Consider the following 23338-nt stretch of genomic DNA (forward strand, 5'->3'; position numbering starts at 1 on the left):
CACTCAGAAATCTAAACAGGCAGACCCAGAGGGGTGAGCAATTATGGTCTGAAATACCTAGTACACAGAGCAGTGTCTTATCTTCCCCTTGTCCCCAGTTTACAGATTAGCCGCTGCAGCCTCATTCCATGTGCTTCCCCATGTCCTAATACAGACCACACAACGTCAGGCCTGACCATGGGTAATTTAAGTTCAAGGATGAGACAAAGACCCCACCTGACTCCGTAGCTTCACCTGTCCTTCCTCTGCCCCCACCCTTAACCTTGAGCAGCACAGCAGACACCTGTGAGTTGAGTCATGTGTACGACATCTGTCTGAAAAATCCAGCCATCCTTAATATCACCAGAACAGTTTGCGCAACATGGATGTAACCTGGCAGTCAAGGAGAGTGGACTGGAATGTGCATGTGTGAACAATGATGACTTCACTGTACTGGTCAGTCGGGGTGGTAGACACCATTGAGTGAGCATGTGTACTGTGCAGCCATTGCATTCAAAATGACTGAGCAAGTAGAGCAATGAATCTGCATCAAATTTTGCATTAAACTTGAACATTCCTCTGAGGAAACTATTCAGATGATTTAAAAGGATTTGGGGATGATGCAAGGAGTGCAGCACAAATAAAAGTGTGACACAAATGCTTCAAAGATGGTCAAGAGTCTGCAGAAAGTGATTCACATTCTGGAAAGCCTGCAACAAACATAAAACCTGAGAATGTTGCATGTGTATGGGCTGCAATCAACAAAGAGTGGCGACCGAGGTGACTCAGCCCCACTACAGCCCAGATTTGGCATCCTGCGACTTCTGGCTTTTCCCAAAACTAAAATCACCTTTGAAGGGGAAGAGATTTCAGACTATCAATGAGATTCAGGAAAATATGACAGGGCAGCTGATGGTGAATCCAACAAAGGATTTTGCAGAGCATTTTGAACAGTAGAAGAAATGCTGGGACAACTGTGTGAGGTCCCAAGCTGCCTACTTTGAAGGGGACTGAGGTGTCACTGTCCTACACACATTGGTGTTTCTTGTATATTTTTCAATAAATGTCTCTGCTTTTCACATTACATGGCTGGATACTTTCTGGTCATAGGTTGCTTCTCCTTCCTTCCTGACTGGGGAACTCTGAAAGGCAAGACATGCAGACAGGAGAAGGAAGGGAATGAATGTCCCACCTTCAAAGTGATGCTCGCCCCCAAGGTTGAGCCCTGACAGACTGGAATGTCCTTCCTGCCCTGGGAGCAGAGAGTGGTGGTAATACGTTCATTCTTGTTTGCTTGCAATTGGTGTAACTGGGTTGTTCTCTTGGCTTGGTATTGGAAAATGCCAATGGAAAGTAGAGAAAAGTCAATAGACATATGTAAAAAGAAATCATTACATTTAAAATAAATTTCCCTGAAGGCCTCAGGAAACTGTTGCTATCAAGGAAAGAAGGGAGTCACTGCTAAGCCTGGAAGTGCATGTGGGCTTGGGCAGCTGTGCAGACCAGGCTGGCCTTCCTCGTCCACTCAGCAATGATTTGTCAGGTGCTACCTGAGGGACACTGTCACTCAGAAGGCAGACGATGAACCAGCATGTTCACCCAGACTTCCTGCTGGAGTTTATATTTTCTTTATTCCAAGCATGCTGGGCAGCACCAAGATTCAAGACTCATTCTGTGGCCTCTTAGAGATAATACTTGCCTCACCTGTGGGTTGGGAATCAAAATGACTCAGAATTGTTAGAAGAAATAAAATCAATAAAGAATCTAAAATACAGCACATTGCCTGAATTTTGGTGTTACCGAAACAGTGTACTGTCTGCATGTTCACTCTCTGTCTCCCATGTGGGCATGAGTGTTCTTCCCACCCAGGTGACAGGACTTGGCAAATTGGGGATGCTCAGTAAATAGTGGATGAATGAATGAATAAATGAGTGGATGAATTGTGACAACTCCTGTTACATAGTAACTTCAAGTCTTAACCTCAGGTTAGGTAAGGTATCCTATACTTTTCTCTGGTAACATTCACCACAACCACAATCATATTTACTAATATTTTCTATAATCATTTGCTTACCACTGTCTCTTCTATTAGAATAAAGGCTCCATGAGGGTAGGGTCCTCTCTCCTCGTTTCCCTGTGTATCTCCAGGCCTGAGTACTGGCATGAAGTTGGTGCTCAGACACTGATGGAAGGGAGACAGGGAAGAGAGGGAGGGTGAGAAGAAATGAAGGATCAAATGAATATGAAAAAGTGGAGAAGTGACTTGGAAACATTGAGTACTAGAGGCTACCGCTTTTATTGCAATGGAAAGGCAGGGTCCTCGGCTGGGATGGAGTGGGGTGCAGCAGGCCTGTGGGAAGGAGCCGGTGATCAGGGGTGGCTGGCTGCTGCCTTGACATTGGCCCCATGAATTTCTCCCCTGCTCCAGTCCCCAGGCTAGGATGCATTCCTGCAGCAGCCTCTGTTTTGTTTTAGGAAACAGGTTATGGTTCTGGGTCATGATGCCTGTTAATGAACTTGGCCTGTGGAGGGATTTCATTTCTTCCCTACAAAGGTCATTCTCTTCCCCAGGCAACTGTCTGCTAAGGGAGGGGGAGAACCAGAGGGGACCAGATGGCTTCTCAGGGGAGCCCTACCACCCAGCTCCCTAGGGGCCTGTGCCAGTTTTGTACACCCCAGCTGTGCAGGAAAAAGAGAATACTGGCCCTGTTTGTCTCTAGGCCAAAAAGCAGTGGTTTCCACCTGGTAACTAAGATTACTCTGCTTACAGCATTGTGTTCCTTTAATCACCAGAGAGTAAGCTCTCAGTTAGCATAATACAACATGTTCATGCTCATGTGCACAGGTTGGGGGTCCAGGAGAGGACAGTAGAGAGAGCAGGGATGAGCAGGAGCAAATTTAGTCAGAGCAGGGTCTGCAGAGACTGGAAGATGACATGTGGGCCTGGAAAGAAACAGCCCTTATCTGGGAAGAAACAAGACTAGAACATTGCCAGGAAGAGGTGTGCAGGGGGTGGGACAGAGGTGGGCTGCAGGAAGGAACAGGGAAGCTCCCAACACCTGTTCTCAGAGGCCCCGGTCAGAGGAGAGACACAGCTCTGACCTCAGAGGAGCCTGAGACTAATGGCAGAAGGAAGGAAAGTAAACCCCATTAAGCTCCTACTGTGTGCCCAGCACACACTCCATGTATCCACCTTCTCACTGTATCCTGTGCTGTAAGCAGGTACATGCTGGAGCACTCCATGGCTCAGTCCACAGAGGGCACAATGAAGGTGGCACCCTGAAGGTGTGCTGCACATGGGCTGGGTATAAGTGTGCCCAAGGCCAACTGATAGACAAGAAAATGGGAGCATATAGTGGCTGAGCCCAGGACTCACTGCTGCCAAGCAGCAGAACTGGGATTTGAATCTGGGTTTCTGAATTCAGGTCAAGTACTCCTTGGGTCATTCCTGATGGTCAAGGGAAGGTGGGACAGAGAGAGAGCAAGGCCTCTCTGCACTTCCTGTGTCTTGGCGGAATTGCCCTGAGAGCCATCTGAGACAAAGGTTGGCATTCAAGCAATTTCCTTGGGAAGTGGTCCTTGAGCAGGAGGGAGAGAGAAGAGGAAATGGAACTGAGAAGGAGAGCCCACCCAAGTTTGCACTGTGGGATTGGCCACCACTGCCAGCAACTGGTGCGCGATCCCAAGGGGAAGTCTCAGGAGCCTGAAAGGGAGACAAATTATCATTCACAGCCACCGTCTCTTGGCAGAGGATGGCCTGTACTTCCTGATTGCAGGCACCTGAGCACCGCACAGGTACCCATGGGAGACCCTTTCTGCCGCATCAGAGAAGCCCTGTGCAGACAGTGAGAGACACAGGGTGAAGGCAGAGGTGGTGTCTGCAGGGCCGCACCCGTGAGAAGCTGCTCCAAGCCTGTGTGAGGCCCAGAGCATGGGCAGGAGGGAGGGGCAGCACTGAGCAGATTAAAATGATGCAGTGTCTGTGGCACTTCCTGGATGGCCAGACCCTCTGACAGGCAGAGGCTGAGAAAGAGGAATTCAAACAGTTTATTGGGAGGTAGTATTTGAGATGGAAAAAGAGAAAAAGCAGATTGGGCGGTCTGCTTTGGAATCCAGAGCCTACAAGATCCAGTCTTCTAGTTTCTAGAAGCGATCTGTGATTGAAGTCACATGTCAGAGTCCCCTTGACCCTAAACAGATGAAGTGGTGAAAATTTCTACCTCAGAACTATGCTATCCTTGGCCAAGAAGAATTTTGATTTGTGGCAGAGTCTGAAAATGTCCTCAATATCCCTATCCCCCATCTTCCTTAGAGGTAGGATCCTTAATTGTTTGCTGGGCACATAGCCTCCTGGAATAAAGTCTAGACTCTCATCCTATCTTGTGAGTAGGTATGGCTATTTGACCCAATTCTAACAAATAAGACATAAGGTGAAGCAGTGTAGATGACTCTTTGAAAGTGTCCTTAAAGTGAGAAATGCTCTTCTCTTTCTCATTTCCTCTACTCTGCTGGCTGGATGAGATGGCCGGAGCTCCAGTAGCTATATTGGATCACACAGTGAAACTATGTGTTGAAAAGAATAAAGGAATAGATAAGAGGATGGGTCTTACATAAGTATGGAGACACCATACCAGACCTTGGCCGCATACTTCTGTAATTGATTAATGTAAGTCAGAAATAAAGTATCATTTTTAAGTGTCTGTTTTGGGAGATTTTCTATAATTGTTTTTGTATATATCTCCTTACTGCAGAGGACTCAGGGAGAGCAGGGATCTGGAAAAACTTGGCTATCTTTGCAGCTCTTTCACCCATTATGGAGGCTATTATAGATTAGGCATTTAGTGTTCATTGAATAAATAAATGAAAGACACATCTTCATTTTCATTTGACCTGGAGAGGGGACATAACATCTACCCTTTTGGCCCCATATTGAGAGGGTAGAATAAAACCCTAAGCTGGAGGCCCACACCCTGTGCCACTCAGTTCTACTACTGCAGAGGCCCAGAGGTGGAGGGGAGGCAGAAGCCATGACCATAGGTGGGGACCTTCTAGAGGTGCATGCCCCAGAGAGCAGTGGCTTGCTGCAGCTGGCCCAAGGACAGTTCTCCAGAGGGACTGGTGGCCCTTGAACCCACCATCTTCTTACTTGCCTCCTGGCCTTTGCACACCTCTGCCAGGTATGCTTTCCCCTGTCCCTAGCAACTCTTATTTTGCTGTGTGGATTATACCTCCCAGATTTCAGGACATTTTTCCTGGAAACCATTCTTTAAGTTTCACCCACTGGTGAATGCTCCATAGTCTGCTGCTTAGCCCACCTGGAAACTCTTTCCACATTGGATTGAGAACTCTACGAGGTCAGGGACTGTGTCCTCTCTATTGTGGAGACTGGTACAGGTGGGTGCTCAGGGAGGGCTTGTGGAATCTCCTCTGAGCAGCCCACAGGAGCAGAGCTAGAGAGTGGGGAGATTTCAAAGGATCGGATAGCTCGGTGTCAGCCATGGGTCCCAGCCTTGCACCTCCTGCCCATCCACCAGCCCTTCAGCCCTCTCCTCTCCTCCCTCCCCTCACTCCCAGCTCCCTCAGCAATGCCCTGGCAGGACTGAGTGTTTTCTGCTTTGGTGACCTGTGACAAAAGCCTCTGCAGCTAATTAGCACTGGGCTGTGTGCTTGACCTCTACCCCTGGCTGGTGCACACAACTCCCGCTCATTCTCATTTAATGGGATCAGTGCATGCCTAGCAACATCCATCCCCTACCCCCCTTCACATGATTTAGATTCCAGCCTGAGGTTTGTTTTTTTTTTTTTTTCTCTCTGGTTGCTTCACTTTGTAAGTAACACTTTCTTCTGGCTGTCCTCTTCCCTCCTGCACTGACTGTGTGTGAGATGCTGGACCCCATGGACAGGCAGAGACAGCTGTAGGTCCTGCCTGGGGCACCTTCAGTTGGGGCAGACATAGTGACATAGAAGGGCAAGGATGGGGCACAGAGGTGAACAGAAGGAAGGACGCCAGAGAGCATGGGGTCCAATGTCTATCCACTGTACAGATGGGAGAGTTGATGCACAGAGGTGAGCAAGCTGTTCACCCAATGATCTAAAATGTCTTAGCCTGGCTTCCCCTCCTGCTTCTGAAGCAAAGTCTGACACCGTTCTTGAATATGAGTAGTATATTTTATGAAATGAAACACATTAACACAATAGGAAAGAACAAGCCTTTGCAAGTGTGCATTACCATCACACCAGGATCCCTGAGTGCTTCAGAAATGTCTACTCAAAGTAGGCAGTGGGGTGGGGTAATAAGGCACTACTTATCTTCTAGTTTCTGGTCACCATGAAGCAATGGCTGCCTCATGCCATAGCAGTGTTGACATCTTTGCATTTCTAAGGTCATGCTTATGTCTGCATGGCTGGGCAGGTTCCTGCAGGCAGCCACTGAGGAGGCAGGGGGAGGGGTGGAACAGCCCAGGAAAGGTGCTGTCTGAGGGCATGTTAGTAACTGACTCCCATAACAATGATGCAATAAAAACGGGCCGAGAGGCTGAGCACTCAAGAAATCTGACACATGAGTGAGCCAAGAAAGGGCAAGAAAGCATGAGCCACTGTATCAGTTAGGCATGTCTGGGGAACAATAATCAGAAAACCCTACTTCAGTGTCCAAAAAAGAGATAGGTTTATTTTTCTTCCATAATGAGAAATCCAGAGGTAAGCTGCTGTTGGTACAAGCTCAAGGATGTCAGCACCAAAGTTGGAAATTCTCTTAGTTGTTCCCTTGTGAACACAGGATGGCTGCTGCAGTTCCAGCAAGAAGATGGCAGAAGAAGCATGGTGGAGGGAAAAGGGGCAGTACCTTTATCAGGTCAACAAAAGCTGGCCCCCGGATTCCTCCAGCACACATCTACTACTACAACTACTCATTGGCTAGCAGGGTTGTGACTTAATAACTCTGGGTGGAAGGAAAGGGGTTGAAGTGAGGGCTGGGGCAGCCAACCCTGCTCTGTTTGCTACATATACACGGCCCCATTTTCTATTCTTAGCAGAGCAGCTGGCTTCTTCCCCTGCCCTCACCATGCTGCCTGTGTTGTTTCTAACTCATGACTGGCTCTGAGTGGCCCTGATCTTTGGGACAATTCAGTCTGACTATTGGGCTTTTTCACTGAGACCAAATGGAGAAGAAAGATGGAAAATAACCATGAGTTGCTCAATGTTTCCCTCTACTTTTATGTCCCTTTGAGAAAAGGAGAAGCTCCTGGTGCAGGTGCAGAGAGCATCATCTGATATCATCAATAACCGAGCACTGGCTATACTGAGAAGAATGTATATTGGTGGGTTTGTTCCCCTCTTCTGGCCAGTGGGTGACTTCACCCAGGGATGGACCCAAAGAAGGGGCTAATGAGAAAAAGGAAATATGAGTCTCCCACGGCTGCCCCTGTGTCTGCTTGGGGTACCAGGATGCTGAGCAGTGTGGGGTCCCTGCCATCTGCACACTCCAATCCAGAGACTATCCATCCCAGGGATTTGGTTCAGTTTCAAGTGCCTAGCAATGATTCCATTTCCTCCAGCCTCCTGGTGGGGCTGAATCAAACCTATCCCAGTGGACGGGCATCATCGCCCAGGCTCTCTAGACAGCTTGGCAGGAAAGTCTCATGGTTGCTGTCTTAGTCTGGGCTTCCCTAAAAGCTGACCCTGAGGCAAGCATTTGAGTGAAGATAAGGGAGCTGGCAAAATGAGACAGGGAAGGGAAGGAAGTCCTTGGGCTGAGATACCATCCTAGTTCCCATGGTGGCCAACTGAGGCTCATCTGCAGGGACCTTCTGGAGACTGGATGGAATGTAGTTCCAAGTCACGCATTGATGGGTGAGGAAACTGCCATCAGTTCAGCCCAAACCCTTCATTTTCCAGGAGAAGGCAAGTGACTTGTCATAGCTAGTGCTGAGAGGCCAAGCCAGGCCTGGACGTCCAGTTTCCTGAGTTGTTACACTTGCTTATTCCATGAAAGAATGGAAGAGTTCAGTATTTATCCATTTATTAATCAAAATTATATAAATGTCAGCTTGGAGCTCTGGGTCCCGTGAGTCCGCCCTAAGGGCTAACCTGGTGCTCCTACGGAAGCCCAGTCCTCTTGGGCTATTCCGGCCTCCCAGAAGGGGGCAGTGGTGCCCCATTGCTGCAGGTTCTGTGTGAAGGCAGGACTGGCAGCTGCAAGGTGGCCTGGCACAGGCTGTTGCCAGTGGGAACTTCACTCTCAAACAACGCTTCCCCGATGCCCCTTCCTGCAGTGGATGAGGGCCCCGCAGCTGCAGTGATGGTAACAAACAGGCTGTTAAGTAGGGAGCATGGTGCCGGGACGCTGCCCAGCAGCTTTCCTCTTGTTACTGCCTCCATACCACCCATCTGCCGCCGGCTTGAGGCACCTGCAGCCAGGCTGCCGGCTACTCTCCACCCTCCACGCCCTTGTTTCCTCTGTGATCGGCAGTCTCATTCAGGCCTGGCAGAGCTTCCTGGCAGCAGCCATGGAAATGATGGAGCATCCCTGGCTGCTGCCCCAACAGCCTGGTTACTCTCCCCGCCTCCAGCCAGGATCTGCCTGGCCTGGCTCCCTCTGCTCCCTGCTAAGGGCCTGGACCAGATGGCGAATTATCGGGGCTGATTTACAGCAACAGCTAAGTTGGCTGAGGATGAGGCCTGGATGCCAATGGACACTGTCTGATGAAGGTCTGGGCAGGGTAGGAATGGGGGACACAAGAGGCTAGAGAGATGGGCCCTGAGGAGAGAAAGTAGGTCAAAGAGCAAAGGAAAAACACAAGGCCATGAGAGGGGAGAGAGGAGAGGCTGGAAGAAGAGAAGGGAGAGCACAAGTACAGCTGATGCTTATTGAGCGCTCACCATGTGCCAGATGCACATTTTCTCATGGGACATTTGTTTAGCGCAACACTTTCCAATATGGTAGCCACTAGCCCCATGTGGCATTTTAAATTAAAATTGAAATTAGTTATAATTAACTGTAATGGAAAATTCAGTTCCTTAGTCACCCTGGCCACATAGATGCTCCATAGCCACATGTGAGTGGTGGCTACTGCATCAGGTCGTGCACATGTAGTATGGAGCATTTCCACCATTGCAGCAAGTTCTGTTGGACAAGCTGGTGGAGGGAAGGCTGATATTAAACAATAACTGGCTGCCCTAGCCAGGTAACTCAGTTGGGTAGAGCATTGTCTCAATACACCAAGACTGCAGGTTCAGTCCCCAGTCAGGGCACACACAAGAATCAACCAATGAATGCATACATGGGTGGAACGACAAACAAATCTCTCTCTCTCTCCCCACTCTCCCTTCTCTCTCTCTCTAGATTAAATACATAAAAAATTTTTAAAATAGCTCATAATTTCATGTTGCTGATGTGTATCTATATCTTTATTTACCTACATGTACAGGGTAGAGCAAAAGTAGACTTATAGTTGTGGGTGTGTGAAACACAGAGATTATTTTTGTATTATTATTTATTAATTATTGCATTATTTTTCATATGAACAACTGTAAACATACTTTTGCCCCACCCTGTATTGATCAGGCACTATTCTAAGAACTATACATATATTAATTCATTTAAATCAAGCCTAGATATCAAGCATTTGTATCAGAAGTCAGCAAATATCTTATGTAAAGCACCAGATAGTAGATATTTTAGGCTTTAATATTTTAAATTAGGCAGAAAATGGTTTGAAGAGTTGTGTCCCTTGGGATCTTAGTCACATGCCCTGATGGTAGCTTACGACAGAGGCCACAAGCATTTGGTAGATGAGTGAGCTTGAGAATCACACACATATACCTCTGTGACTTTCCAGGCCTTAGCAGTAATTATTTGCAAAGTGTTGCCAAACCACTTTCTGGAGGCTATTTTAATAATGCTCATTGCAATGAGCACATCAAGTGTTGCTTTGGAGTTAGATGCTGCCTGAGAGGAACAGTAGTGTCTCCCCACTCCCCAGTCAGCTTATTAAAAGTGTGATCTTCACCTAATGCTCTCTGACAAGGAACTGAAGTTCACAGCTATAGGCACTGTACTGATAAAAACAGAAGTCTATATTTTAAAGTCTGGACAGATAAATACCAAACTTTTACCAGTACTCATCTCTGCGGAATATGTTATGTAGGACAGTGGGGGTGGGGTGGAGTGCATATTGAGGGCGGTAAGGAAAAACATTTGTATTTTACTCCAAATATTGAAGAAGAGCTTGACTCTGTCGTAATGAGAATGTTTTCAGATATTTCTTGGGTGAAAAATAAGAAAAGGAAGAAATGTACCAAAAAGGCTTGTTGCATGGAATAAACAAGAATATAGACACAAACGTGTGCCTGACCCTTACTAGCCATAAAAGCAGTTACTATTTATCGAGCCCTGATGAGGTATCAGGTGTTATTGGACATATTCTCTTACTGAGTTGACCGGGTAACACTCCCAGGTGAGTATTATTTGCCCCATTTGGAGATGAAAGCCAGGACACAGGTAGAGCTGGTCTCCCCTTCCCCTGAATCACAAAGCAATGTGAAATGGATTTTTTTTTCCTTCCAGAGAAAAGGAAAGAACCTCACTGAGGACACTCCACCCTCCCTACCTGGGAATCCTCAGAGTGAACCATGCAGCATCTGTCCACATGTTATTGGGCGTTGGGGGGGTTGGGGCAAAATGTCAGGCAAATTAGAAATGCTGCAGTTCTGCCCTGCTGGGATGGATCTGGGAGGTAACAAATGCTCCGGATGAGGAGGAACAGCGGGGCATCCTGGCTTCCAAGAGGAGGAAGCCAGCTTGCCCTCTCCAGTGGGCACTCAGGGAAGACCCCCAGACAGACGGTCTTGACAGTTTTGCCACCAGGAACTGTCCTGCAGCTACTCCCCAGGGGATAGGTGGGTGGGGGCCTGAGCAGGCCCCCCTTCTGCAGAATCTGGGGCTGGCAGCAAGCCAGCTCACAGCTGTCCTCTCCCAAAGCTGAGATGAATGTGCAGGAGCAGCTTGCGGAGCACACGTTGCAGACAGGTTGTCACATCCCCAGCCTGGCTGTGTGGAACCCTGCGGTGTCAGTCTCTGAGTTGGGGTGTCTGCCTAAGTCATAGTAGTGTCAACTTCCTGCCTGTCCAGTGTGTGCCAGGCCCTGGGCTACGTCCGTGGGTATGCTACCTCTGATCTTCACAGTAACCTGGAAGGTGTGTGTGTTCCTTACCCTCATTTTTCAGATGAGAAATGAGTTTAGAGAGTTAGGCAATTTTGCACTTGATTCCTGCACCCCAGTGTTGTCCAGAGACTGTCCCCCATGATGCCAACAGTGGACGAAAAAAATAAAGGAAGAAATTTGAAGATGATTCGACTTTGGGTGGTGGGCACACAATACAACATACTGATCATGTATCTTAGAAATCTACATTTTAAATCTATATAACCTTATTAATCAATGTCACCACTAAAAATTTAATTAAAAATAAAGAAAAGTTCATGTGAAACAAATAGAGTTTCCATAGTGAGAAACCTTAGAAAACTCTGGGTTAAACAAGCAGAAATTCTTCATACCAGAACTTTTCAAAACCTTTAAAACAGTGGTCCCCAACCATTTGGGCACCAGGGACTGGTTTCGTGGGAGACAATTTTTCCAAGGATGGGGTGGTGGGGAAGGGTGATTACTTCAGGATGATTCAAGTGCATTACATTCAAGCTTACCTCCTGCTGAGAGGCTCAGTTCCTAACAGGCCCAGACCGGTACCAGTCCATGGTCCACAGGTTGGGGACCCCTGCTATAAAACACCCATCCATGTACACAGCCACCCTGCAAGAGAGGAGTGTATGGAGAACACAGGGTTTCCCAAACTTATTTGACTTTGGAACCCTGTTTCAACAAGCACCTCACAGGACATGGCTTGGAAAACAGAGCCTGAAACCCTCAAGGTATCAGGACTGGTCTCGTCATTCTGGCCAGGAATGTCCCAGGGTTGTGAGGGCACGAGAATCAGGTGCCTCCAGCGCACATCTCATTTGCTCTAACAACAACCCGATGAAGGAGGACTCATAGTCCTCCTTTGCCAGATGGGAAACTGAGGCTCAGAGAGGCAAGACACTCTGTCCTATGCTGCCCCACAGATATTTTGTAGGCAGTGTAACACTTCACCATAATGATGAAGGTGAAGATGTGGATGAGGGGAACCTGGAGGCTGATGCTTGGCCTTGAAGGAAAGGAGCTGGGTGGGGGGCAGGGGGCAGCTGTGCCCAGCCTCTGAGGGTCATCCCACCAGCCCTGACAAACAAAAGCCTGCCACCACAGCCCACACCACTCCTGCTGCCCAGGTTCTTGGGAGGCTCCTGCAGTTTTAATTAAATGCTGCGTATGTGGCTCATTAAGGAGAAAACAGTTGTTGTATTTCTAAGTAGCCTCAGGACTCCTCGCTATTTTCACAGCTCCAACAACACTGCAGAGAATTTTATGGTGTTTGACTTTGGTATTGCCTCTGAGCCCAGCAGGACCTCCAGGCCATGGCTCAGAGACCCCCCTCTCTGTCCCAAGGACCCTTCTTCCCTGCACCAAGGATCCACCTGCCTCAGGACCCTACCTCCCTGGACCTGTGTGCCCCCCCTCCCCCCAGCAGGAGCATCCTTCTCATTACTGAAACCTCTCTGTACTTCAAGAAGTTTGCCTCTCCTCAGTGCTCTGATACGCACCACTTGGCAGTTTTGCTCCTAGTGCTTTTCTGTGAAACAGCCTATTAACACTATTAGCATATCCTGACATAGCACTTACTGTAAGCCAGACACTGTTCTAAGCTCTTTACCTGTATTAACTCATGGAATCCTCACAACAAACCTATGCAGTAAGTGCAGTGGACCTCAGTACTTGTTGTTATTTCATTCCAGAACTTGTGACAAGTGTGGAACCAATGAGTACTGAACAATGAAGCATTTTCTCTTATGGGGCAGCATCAAGACTCCTACAAATTCTAGCAAGTGTGATGAGTTGTGAGCAAGCACAGAGTGCTGAAACACTTTTTTTTTCTTGTCAAAATGCATCAAGTGCAGGGTTTGATGAGTTCTGAAGCCTATGGGTACTGAGATATTACTATACTATTGTCATCCCATTTACTAGATGAGAAAACTGAGGCAAACAAGTTCCTTGCCCAAGGTGAACTACTACTACTGCTACTACTAAACTGCTACTTGGTGAAGCCAGCATTAAAACACAGGGAATGTGGCTCTAGAATCTCTGCTTTCAACCACTTTTGTGTTATACCATATGCTAATTAACTCTAAGGTTTGGTCCCACTCTTGTAAACTGCCCTCCTCAGGGGCTGTAATTCTGCCACTAAACCCTAGCCTAGCAACGGCAGCTTGCTTTGCAGCCTGACTGGGTCTCCAACTATCACCTGATCCTGGGTTGCCAGTATCTGGATTGGTATCACCTGAGGCAGATTGTTTTTTCCAAATATGGCACAATAATATCCCTCATCCCACATGCTCCTCTAGATTCTTCCCCTTCCCCCTCCTTCTTGAACCCAAGCAGATCTCTGTGATTACCTTGGCCAATAGTGTAAATGACACCATCAGAAGGTAGGTAACAAAGTATCATTCCTTCCTGCCTTCTCTTTGAAGGTTCAATTGTGATACTGTGAGGAAGCCCAAATAACCCCTGGAGAGTCCCAGGTGGGAGTAGCTGAGGCCCCAGCAAGCTCCTAGCTGGCAGTCAGCATGAACTCATGAGCCAGGTAGGCTACTTTGAAAGTGATGTTCTGGCCCTAGTTGAGCAATGGGGAGCAGAGGCAAGCTGTCCCCATCAAGTCTTACCCAAATGTCAGATTCCTGTCAGATTCTGTCTGCCAGACTAGACCTCCCCTAGCTTCTGTCCCCACAACCCCTGCCTTCCATAGAGAAATAGAATGCCAATGCCTTTCCACCTGCCCATTTCACTGCGGGGGACAAGACACTACAGGGCTGAGTCCAGCTGCCACCTGTCCTCCCAGAAACCAAGATCTGGTCTCTTCATGCCAAGGACCCAGTTTACTAGGTGTTGGGGTTGAATCCAATCTATTTTCTGGTTCACAAATTCTTACTTCAGCAGTGCCAAAACCTGCTTTTTTCCTCTTCTACTGAGTTTTTATTCATAATTCATTATTTCATTTATTCATTATTTTTTATTCATAAAATTATATTTAGTTGTTTTGAAAACTGTCTGGTCAATTTTGATAGCTCTTCATTGCTTTACCATACTTTCAGTTCCCTTTTAATTTTTTAAACATATTAAACATGCTATTTTTATACTGGATATCTGATTATTGTAATAGTTCCTATTTTGACTGATCTGATCCTTTAATTTGCCTTTTCTGATAACACTTGCTCATGGTTGCTTGTTTCCTTGTGTTCTAGAGATTTTTAAACTGAGTGCTCATGTTGTTCTCAATCTTATCTGTGAGAATTCTCTGAAATCAGTGGGTTCCACAGAAAAGATTTGTATTTGCTTCTGTAAAGGTCCTGGGACACGACCACTCCAGAATCACTGGCACGTTTTACATGGATTTATTAGATTAAATATAAACCTTCAAGGACATGCCACCATAGCCACATTTGCACCTTTCCAGGTGGTGTAGGTCTACTTTTCCTTTCTTATTGGAATTATTTTGGAAGAAAAGTTTGACTAAAGTTACCATGTCTATTCCAGTGCCCACATTTACCTGGAGTTGGTTTACCTAACTACTTTTCTCATCAAAGGTGCCCAAGACACTGTTAGGGCCCTGGGTACCTGAGAAGGAGGAGAGGGGCCTCTGGAAATGGAGGAGTAAGAGTTTAAAGAACAAAAGGAAACAAAAGATAAAGATTTTTATAAAAAAAAAAAGTGTGGGCTTGTACCCATTGTCAGAAGAGGATTTCATGTGGCTAACAATACAAATTGTTTCCTATAACATTTAGCAGCTCTCCCTGATAATCGATAAGTCAATTACAATGGAATTTTAGCTTTTTTGGAAAGTACATCCCTCAACGTAATAATTGATTAACATTTACTTCAGTTACTATAGAAGTAGACCCTAAGGAGCAATTCTCAAAAACTCCTTGCTTCAGATATCTTAACGGACTCAGATCTTTCAGTGGTTCAGCATTCTCATCCACCTGTTTCATCTGCACACGTGCGACAATCTCTTTATTAGAGCTGGAGTGTTAATCAGGTATTGCCCCAATGAATGCCACCCAACAAACCACCCCCAAACTCAGTGACTTTAAATTATGAACATTTAAATAGTGGGCCCATAATTTAGACTGGGCTCAGTATGTGGCTCTTTTGGCCTCGGCTGAATTTACTCACATGTCTGAAGGTGAGCTGGCTGATAGAGGCTGGCCTTCGCTAGGAGTACTGGGACGATTTGGTTCTGCTCTACATGTGTCTTATCCTCCAGCAGAGTGGCCTGGGGATGTTCTCACGGAGGGAAGAGGGTCAAGAGTGCTTTTTAAAGCCTCAGTTGTGTCTCACCTACAGATATCTAATGGGCCACACCACAAGCCCAGAGTCAAGGGATAGACATTGCTTCACCCAGGTAAGAACACACAACAAAGTGACTTGGCAGAAGGTATGAACACAGGGAGAGGTAAAGGTTGTGGCCAAATGATGCCGACTATCATAGCCAGTGTCCAGGCATTCCTCTGCAGGGAACATGTCAGGCAGCTGGTGTAATGGACCATCAGGGTGTCCCTCAGGCACAGGACAGGAATGGACAGAACTCTCCTCCATCCTTCCTTAAAGTCCTATTTGGTCTTTGGCTTCATGGTCAAGTTTTCTCACTCTCTCCCTACATACCTGCCCCTGGTGAACACTGCTGGTAACACAATCTTAGTTTCTAGAGACTACCTCAGAAGGCAGTGGTCCAGCAGGGCCAGTCTTCCTGGGCCCAACAAGTCTACCCCTCAATTCAGGTCAGAACAGCTACTTGGGTCTCTGGGTGCATTGCTGAAACTAAAATGTGGCTGGAGTTCCATCACTTATAAACTGAATATTATTTCCTATATTAACAGAAGATACCTTAAATAGAGGACCTGGAGAGAACCTATCCAATCTTCCATTTGTCAATATCATGCCGAGGAATAAAGCATAAATCAGAGAGCAATTATGAGAAATTGTACAAAGATGCTACAAAGCTCAAGGTCAGGGGACCAGACCATCCACTTGTTTTCTATGCACCCAGAGCCCACTTCAGGGTTGGGGCATAAGATGTGTCTAATAAGTGATCACTGGCCTCGGCTTCATAAGCAGAAAGCATGTTTGTGACATTTTGGGGCAAAGAGAAGGGCCAGTGGAGATAGAGTGATAAAGATTAGGTGGAGACCCACAAGGGCCTTTGGTCTGAAACCTTCATATAGGGCATGTTTGTCAGGACTATCATGAGATCAAGTGACAGCAACCTAACTCAATGTAGGTCAAAAAGGATGGGGGATTTATTGTCTCAAATAAATAACCCAAATAACTTAGGAGGCTAGCCTCAGGAGTACCTGAAACCAAAGACCTGGCTGTCAGCAGTTCTGTCTCCTACCTTGTCTCTCCTCTGCTTCCCAGCTTTTCTCTGTGGAAACTTTAATCTCATTGACCTTTTCTTCACATTGTGGGTGGAAGGAAGGAATACCATCTTGCAGATATCAGGTGACTAGAAAGGAAGGGCCCTATCCTCTGAGACCTTGTTTGAAAAATCCTAGGTAAGGTTTCTGATTGGTCAGACCTGTGACATGCGATCAATCCTAAATTAATAGTTGTGGCTGGATTTTGGGGTGTGGGGCAGGAATGAGGTACATGATTAACAGTTCCCACCAGAACCATGTGGTTCACAGAAGCATTTGCATAAGATGAGGACAGTGTTCCATACAGGAAAAAAAAAATACACGTCTACCACAGAGGACAGAATCATTCTAGCATGGAGGACAGCTTTGTGGTCAGACCTTATCTACACACCTCACCCATCTTAAGCATGATGAGCACAGGCGTGCATTTTAGGCCACTCTTTTCCTTAGGGGAGGCTGGACTAAGGTTAGTGAAATAGGCTGGGGGGAGGATTAGACAGGGGCTATTATTTTCTTAAGTATGTTAGGCACCATACAAACTGCTTAATAAGCATTCTTTCTTTTAGGTCTTACACTGACAGCTGAGGGATGTGTTCTTTACCCCATTTTACAGATTAAGAAAGGGAACTATACTCTCTGAGCCCATTTAATGAAGTTCAAGAATAGGCAAAGCTAACCTTGGAGGGATCAGAATAGCAATTAACTCTGGGCTGGGGCAGAGACTGGGAAGGGGCAGCAAAAACTCTCAGGAGAGGTGTTGAAAAATTGGTTACACAGGTGGATCCATAGATGAGAATTCATCAAGTTGTACACTTAAGATCTGTATGTTTGTGTATATATATGTACACATACAGATCAATTTTTAAAAATAAAATATTCATTCACAGGTTTCATTGACTGAAGTTCCAAGCCCTTCAAGTCTGCATTTAATTAATTCTATAATCAATTAATTAATTAATAATTACTTCAAAAGAGAACCCAAGGATTCCCCATTCAGGTTTGAGATAGCAGTTCCTATTCATTTTCAGTGTACCTCCCTGCAGGTACTTTAGGAAGACTTCACTTGAGAGACCATTCTGGGGTTCTCCCATCTCTCTTGCACCAGCTTCCAAACTCCAATAAACCAAGTTTCAAAAGGCCCTTTCCCTTTCTGGGCTTGAACATCATGGTGAGTTGGGGTTGTGGATGCCAGCTCTTAGCCCACTATCCTGAACCAGGTGGCTCTTGTGTGACCAAGAGGAGCCAGAGCTCCCTGAGGGACCCGAGGACCAGATGCCTGGCAAAAGCAAGATGTGGAGAGGTTGGTCCTTCCACAGCTTCTCCTGAAGGAGGAACACTAGTAGAAATATCTTCATAGAAGGCAAAGAAACCAGACACAGGACCATGTGTACAGTGGCCAGAGTACAGTGAGCAAGTGGCTCAGTCTTGGGTTTGCATTGCAGGTTGGCTAGTTCCTTTCTTACCAACTGGATGGCTTTGGTCCTGCCCATTTCAATTTCCTCACCAGTTAATGGACCCCAAAGGCCTGCTCATGGGGTTATTTTGAGTTATACATCAAAGGAGACTTTGCAGAGGATTGATCTGGTTTATACAGTGCCTTTTGTGTGGATTACAAGAAAAAGAACTCTTCTTCAAGACACTTTACTTTCCATCCATTGGAAATTTATCATAACATACTGAGTTTCTTAGAACAAGATACATCACAGCCACCTGTCATAAAATGATCATATTTAGCTTTTAAAACTACAAGGTCTCCAATGTCACTGGTAACCACTCGGGTTGAACAATGCAAAATCTGAACAATCATATAAAGTATGACTGCAGGATATGAGGCACTGTAAACATATAGAAACTTGCCTTATTTTTCTGGCCAGGAGCTTTGGGTTAATGCCTTCATTCTTATGGGACATTATTCTTGCTATTGACTGAATTGTGTCTTCCAATATTAATATGCTGGAACCCTATTTGGAGATGAAGACTTTGGGAGATAATTAGGTTTTTTTTTTTAAATGGGTGTAATACTTTTTTTTTTAAAAGATTTCATTTGTTTACTTTTAGAGAGGGAAGGGAGAGAGATAGAGAGAGAGAAACATCAATGTGCGGTTGCTGGGGGTTATGGCCTGCAACCCAGGCATGTGCCCTGACTGGGAATCGAACCTGTGACACTTTGGTTCACAGCCCATGTTCAACCCACTGAGCTATGCCAGCCAGGAATAATTAGGTTTTGATGAGGTCATAAGAATGGGATCTTCATGGTGGGGTTAGCACCCTTATAAGAAGAGGAAGAGACATCAGAGCTCTCTCTGCCATGTGAAGGCATAGCAAGAATGCAGCTGTCTGCAAGCCACAAAAAGAGCCCTCACCAGGAACCAACCATGGGAGCACACTGATCTTGGACTTCCAGCCTCCTGTGAGAAATAACTTTCTGTTGTTTAAGCCACCCAGTTTATGGTATTTTGTTATGGCAGCCCAAGCTGAGACATATTTTGGTAACAAGAAGTGGGATGCTGCTGCAACAAATACCTAGAAATGTGGAAGTGACTTTGGAACTGGGTAATGTATAGAGACTGGAAAATTTTTGAGTTGCATTCTAGTATTTCTAGATATTTCAGATATTAAGGGTGACTTTGGTGAGGTCTCAGACAGAAATGAGGAACATGTCATTGAAAACTGAAGGAAAGGCATAATCATTGTTATAAAGTGAAGAAAAGCTTAGCTTAACTGTCTTGTAATATTTTGTGGAAGGTAGTACCTGTGAGGGATGAAATTGGATACTTAGCTGGGGAGATTTCTAAGCAAAGCATTTGAGGAGTGCTTTGGTTTCTCCTGAATGTTTCCAGTAAAATATGAAAAAAGAGAGATGAAATTAAAAAGCAATTCTCAAACAAAAGAAGACAAACTTAAAGATTTTGGGAATCCTCAGTCTATTTGTTTTATGAAAAATGAAAAATCTTGTTCTAAAGAGTGTGGCTGAACAATCATTTGATAAGAAGATCATGGGTACAACTCATGGACTTAAACAGCTATTTCAACAGAAGGCAGAAACAGAGATGAGATTACACCACAATGCCAGTTTGAATTAAAGGGGAGGAAAAACGTAAGATGAAATGAAGGGAAGCTATTGGACTTCTTAGATGATGCTATAGGACTGGATCATAGAGCCATTAGACTGTAAACATGAGCTATTCCTCAGGAAAAAGGAGATGAACCCAAAGGCAATTCCAAGGTCATCAGGTTTCAACAGGCCAGACAGCCCCTGATGAAGCCTTGGGACCAGTAACATCCCACAGAGATGTGGAGCCAGGGACAACCTATAGAGCCTTGTGGGCAGGGACACTGAAAATCTTGGGGACATGACCCTCACTTTGCAGAGCCACAGAGGTGGGAAACCCATCCAAGTGGGTCCAGAAGATAGAGCATTAAACCAAAGGGAGTTATTCTTGAGTCATAAGATCTTGTGGGGTTTGCCTTGCTAGGATCACCCCTTCCTTATTTCTCCCTTTTGGAAAGAGATGGTCTATCCTGTGCTTGTCCCATCACTGTATTTTAGAAGCAGGTAGTTTGTCTGGATTCACAGGTTCACAGCTAGAGAGAAATTTTGCCTCAGGATGAATCAATCATATGGATGAATCACCCATATCTTATTTAGGAGACCTTTAGATGAGATTTTTTGGACCTGAGTTGCAGAGTTGATGCTGGAATAAATTAAGACTTCTGGGGTTGTTAGAATGGAATGAATTTAGCTTGCATGTGAGAAGGACATGAGTTCTGGAGGACCAGGGGTGGAATGCTCATAGACTGAATATTTGTGTGTCCTCAAAATTCATACATTGAAGTCCTAAAGATGGTATTTGTAGGTGAGGCCCTTGGGAGGTAATTAGGTCATGAGGGTAGAGCCCTGTGATGGGATTAGAGTTTTTATAAGAACTGGAAGGGACACCAGAGCTCTCCCTCTGCCAAGTGAGGACACAGCAAGAAGCACGGGCTGTCTGCAAGCCAGGAGGAGAGTCCGCACTGAGACCTGACCATGCTGGTGTGCTGCTCTCTGACTTCCAACTTCTAGAACTGAGAGAAATAAATTTCTGTTGTTTAAGTCACTTAGTCTGTGGTATTTTGTTAAGATGTCCAGAGCTGTCTAAGACAATTCTCATTATCTGTTAAAGTAACTTTCCCTAAAGTATCTACTGATAATTGCTTAAGTTATTATCCCTCTCAGGGACATTAGCATTATGGAGTCTAAACCAAAACCCCCAGAGTGAAGTGCTCATGATGGGCCTTTGAGCAGCATGATCATCACTGGGTAGAGATGTATCTGAGGGAGAGAGAGCCAGCCTCCCTCCCTCACCCTGCCGCACAGCCAACACTCTCGCCCCTGTCCATACCGCACAGCTCTGGGCTCTGAGACCCTGCTGTTTGGGCAGGAGCTTGATCCTGCAAGATGCAAGGGTGTTAAAGTCCCTGAAACAGGAGTTTTCCATCCTTGCAGCCTCCCTCTGCCAGTAAAATTAGGCCTTTCTATTTCAAAGGAGCCATCTGGCAGGTGGGCTGAGTGGGCTCTGACCCCTCTGGAGATGCCTGGCTTAGAAACAATAACAAAAGTCATCCAGTGGGCTTCCACAGGTTTCCTTCCCACAGTTTCTGCTTTAGCATTTTTGGAGAAAAAAGGCATTCTGGTGATGAACGTAGGACCTGCTAGGAGAACATAGCTGCCCTTGTAGGGGTTGGGTCCCTGGGGAATCCACTGTCTCTGGAGCTCCATGGGGCTTTCCTGGCCAGGGCTGAGGCTGAGCCTCTTCAGTCTCTGGGTCCTTGGGTCCTCCATGGGGCCTAGCCTCCTGGGACATGGTGCCCCTGGCTGACACCAGTAACTGGAGCCTTGAAAGTCCACCTGACCCTGGATCATGTTCCATGTGGTTTAGGCTCACATTTGCTATAGATTCTTATGCACCTTCAAGTCTTTCTGGACACTTCCAGTGCAGCCTCTTTGGTCATGGCTCAGGTTGTTTTTTTTTCCCTATTGTATCCCTGAACTTTCAGTAAAGCCTTCTTCAACTACCTCAGCCTGGGCAGGAATGAAAGAAAGTGTGTTCTGACTGGAGAAGAGCCCTAAGGGAGCCACAGTGCTTTCACGACCAGCCAAGCGGTAGCGCCAGTAACAGCAGGGAGAATCCAAGGGAGAAAGGCCCTGGTGGCTGGGGGAGAACTTGGGTCCCACCCCTCTCCCAGACAGGTTCCCTGGGAGGTCGCAAGTTGGTTGAGTGTGAGATGATGGTTCTTTTGTTTTCTTAACACATGAGAATCCTGGTATAGGTGAACCTTGAAAGAATAAAACATTAGTTCATATTGAGAAAGTAGCAGAGCTCCCCCACACCTACAAGGCAAGGAGCAGTCAGGGCCAGAACTGGGTTCCAGGTGGGACAGGGTGGAAAGCAAGGAGCCGAGGGGTCCCAGCCAGGACTATACCAAGTTGAGTTCTCAGGATCTGGAACAAGGCATTCAGATTCCTCTTTTTCTCCTAAAAGTGTTTACATACAGATATGAGTACACAGGCACAAAGGAGCCTGGGCACATGTGCCTGCAACACACACTCTTAATCAAGGCAACACACTGCTGCCTTCCCCACTCCTCTCCCAACAGGCAGCCCACACAGGGACTCTGACTTCCCAATAATCTGGCAAACAAATGAGCTTGACTTTAACTCCATTACCAGGGCTAATCTGCCCCAGCTCCCACCTGATTTGCACAGGAAATGGGCTCATTCATTATGGATGGTGTTGCACTTTGCTGCGTCCTCCAGAGGAATCAGTTGAGCAGTTGGCAGTGACACTTTCCTCAAGCAAAGTGAAGGGGCTGAACCATGTCTCCCTGGAAAAGGTCAGGCCTACAGTGGGAACAGCCAAAATACAGAGAGGTTCTGACGCCAGTTCCACCTGTCTCCACCTCACCCCCACCCTCCACCCCGCTGCAATGGGCAGCTCTGTGCCTTTCACTGCTGTACTCACTGATCCTGCTGCAGAGCTCATGGTCTGCAGCAGCATCTGCCCTGGGCAGCTCTGGGGCCATGTGGTGCATAGCCCTTCTTGAATTATGGGCTGGACAGCATGAAGTCTTAGGGATGACTTGCAAGGGATTTATTCTTCTGGGGCAGTGCTTCTCAATCCTCATGGTACATTGGAACCCCCTGGAGAATTTATTAAGACTCAGATTGCTGTCCCAGAGAGTCTGATTCATAGGTCCAGGGGGCCTGAGAATTTCATTTCTAACAAGTTTCCATGTGAGGTTGGTGCTGATGTGCCCAGCCTGAGGGCCACAATTTGAGAACCACAGGTCTAGGTCCTTACCTGGAACCAGATCATCTCTGCAACCTTCCTCACAGATAATGCTGAAAACTGCATGTGCTTCTTCCTCTTAGGTGCTTCTAATCACCACTCTCTACTCAGCTTTATTTCCTCATCTGCCTGCTCTCCCACTTGGTCCCTAAAGAATATATGTGTCTCAGTGACCTGTGGATTCCCAGGAAAAGATTTAGCAGGACTCAAAGGACTCAAGAGAGTGGTCTCTCTGGGAAGAAATGCCATTGGGGTGGGTGGCTGTTAAAGAGGGACTGTTACTTTTTAATTCTGTATGCTGCTGTATTGTTTGGATTTTTAAAAGGAGAATGATTTGTGTATTATTGTGTGATTAAAAAATTAAGTCAATAGAGTGAGAAGATAAGTATTAGACTGTGTGAAAATACTTGAAAAAAAAAGACACATCTGGTAATCTGAGTAATCTGGACTGTTATCTAAGATATAC

At 46.3% G+C, this 23338-nt stretch overlaps 1 long non-coding RNA gene across 1 annotated transcript; it reads right to left on the minus strand.

Annotated features, from left to right (window-relative positions):
* Positions 1-8055: 8055 nt before the first annotated feature.
* LOC118500192 lies at positions 8056-23044 on the minus strand. Its single transcript, XR_004902742.1, has 3 exons — positions 22885-23044; positions 22277-22424; positions 8056-8270 (listed from the first exon to the last, which is right to left on the minus strand). It is a non-coding gene; the product is annotated as an uncharacterized LOC118500192 (long non-coding RNA).
* Between the last annotated feature and the right edge of the window lie 294 nt (positions 23045-23338).

This window comes from Phyllostomus discolor, chromosome 4 (genome assembly GCF_004126475.2).
Source record: "Phyllostomus discolor isolate MPI-MPIP mPhyDis1 chromosome 4, mPhyDis1.pri.v3, whole genome shotgun sequence".
NCBI lineage: Eukaryota > Metazoa > Chordata > Mammalia > Chiroptera > Phyllostomidae > Phyllostomus > Phyllostomus discolor.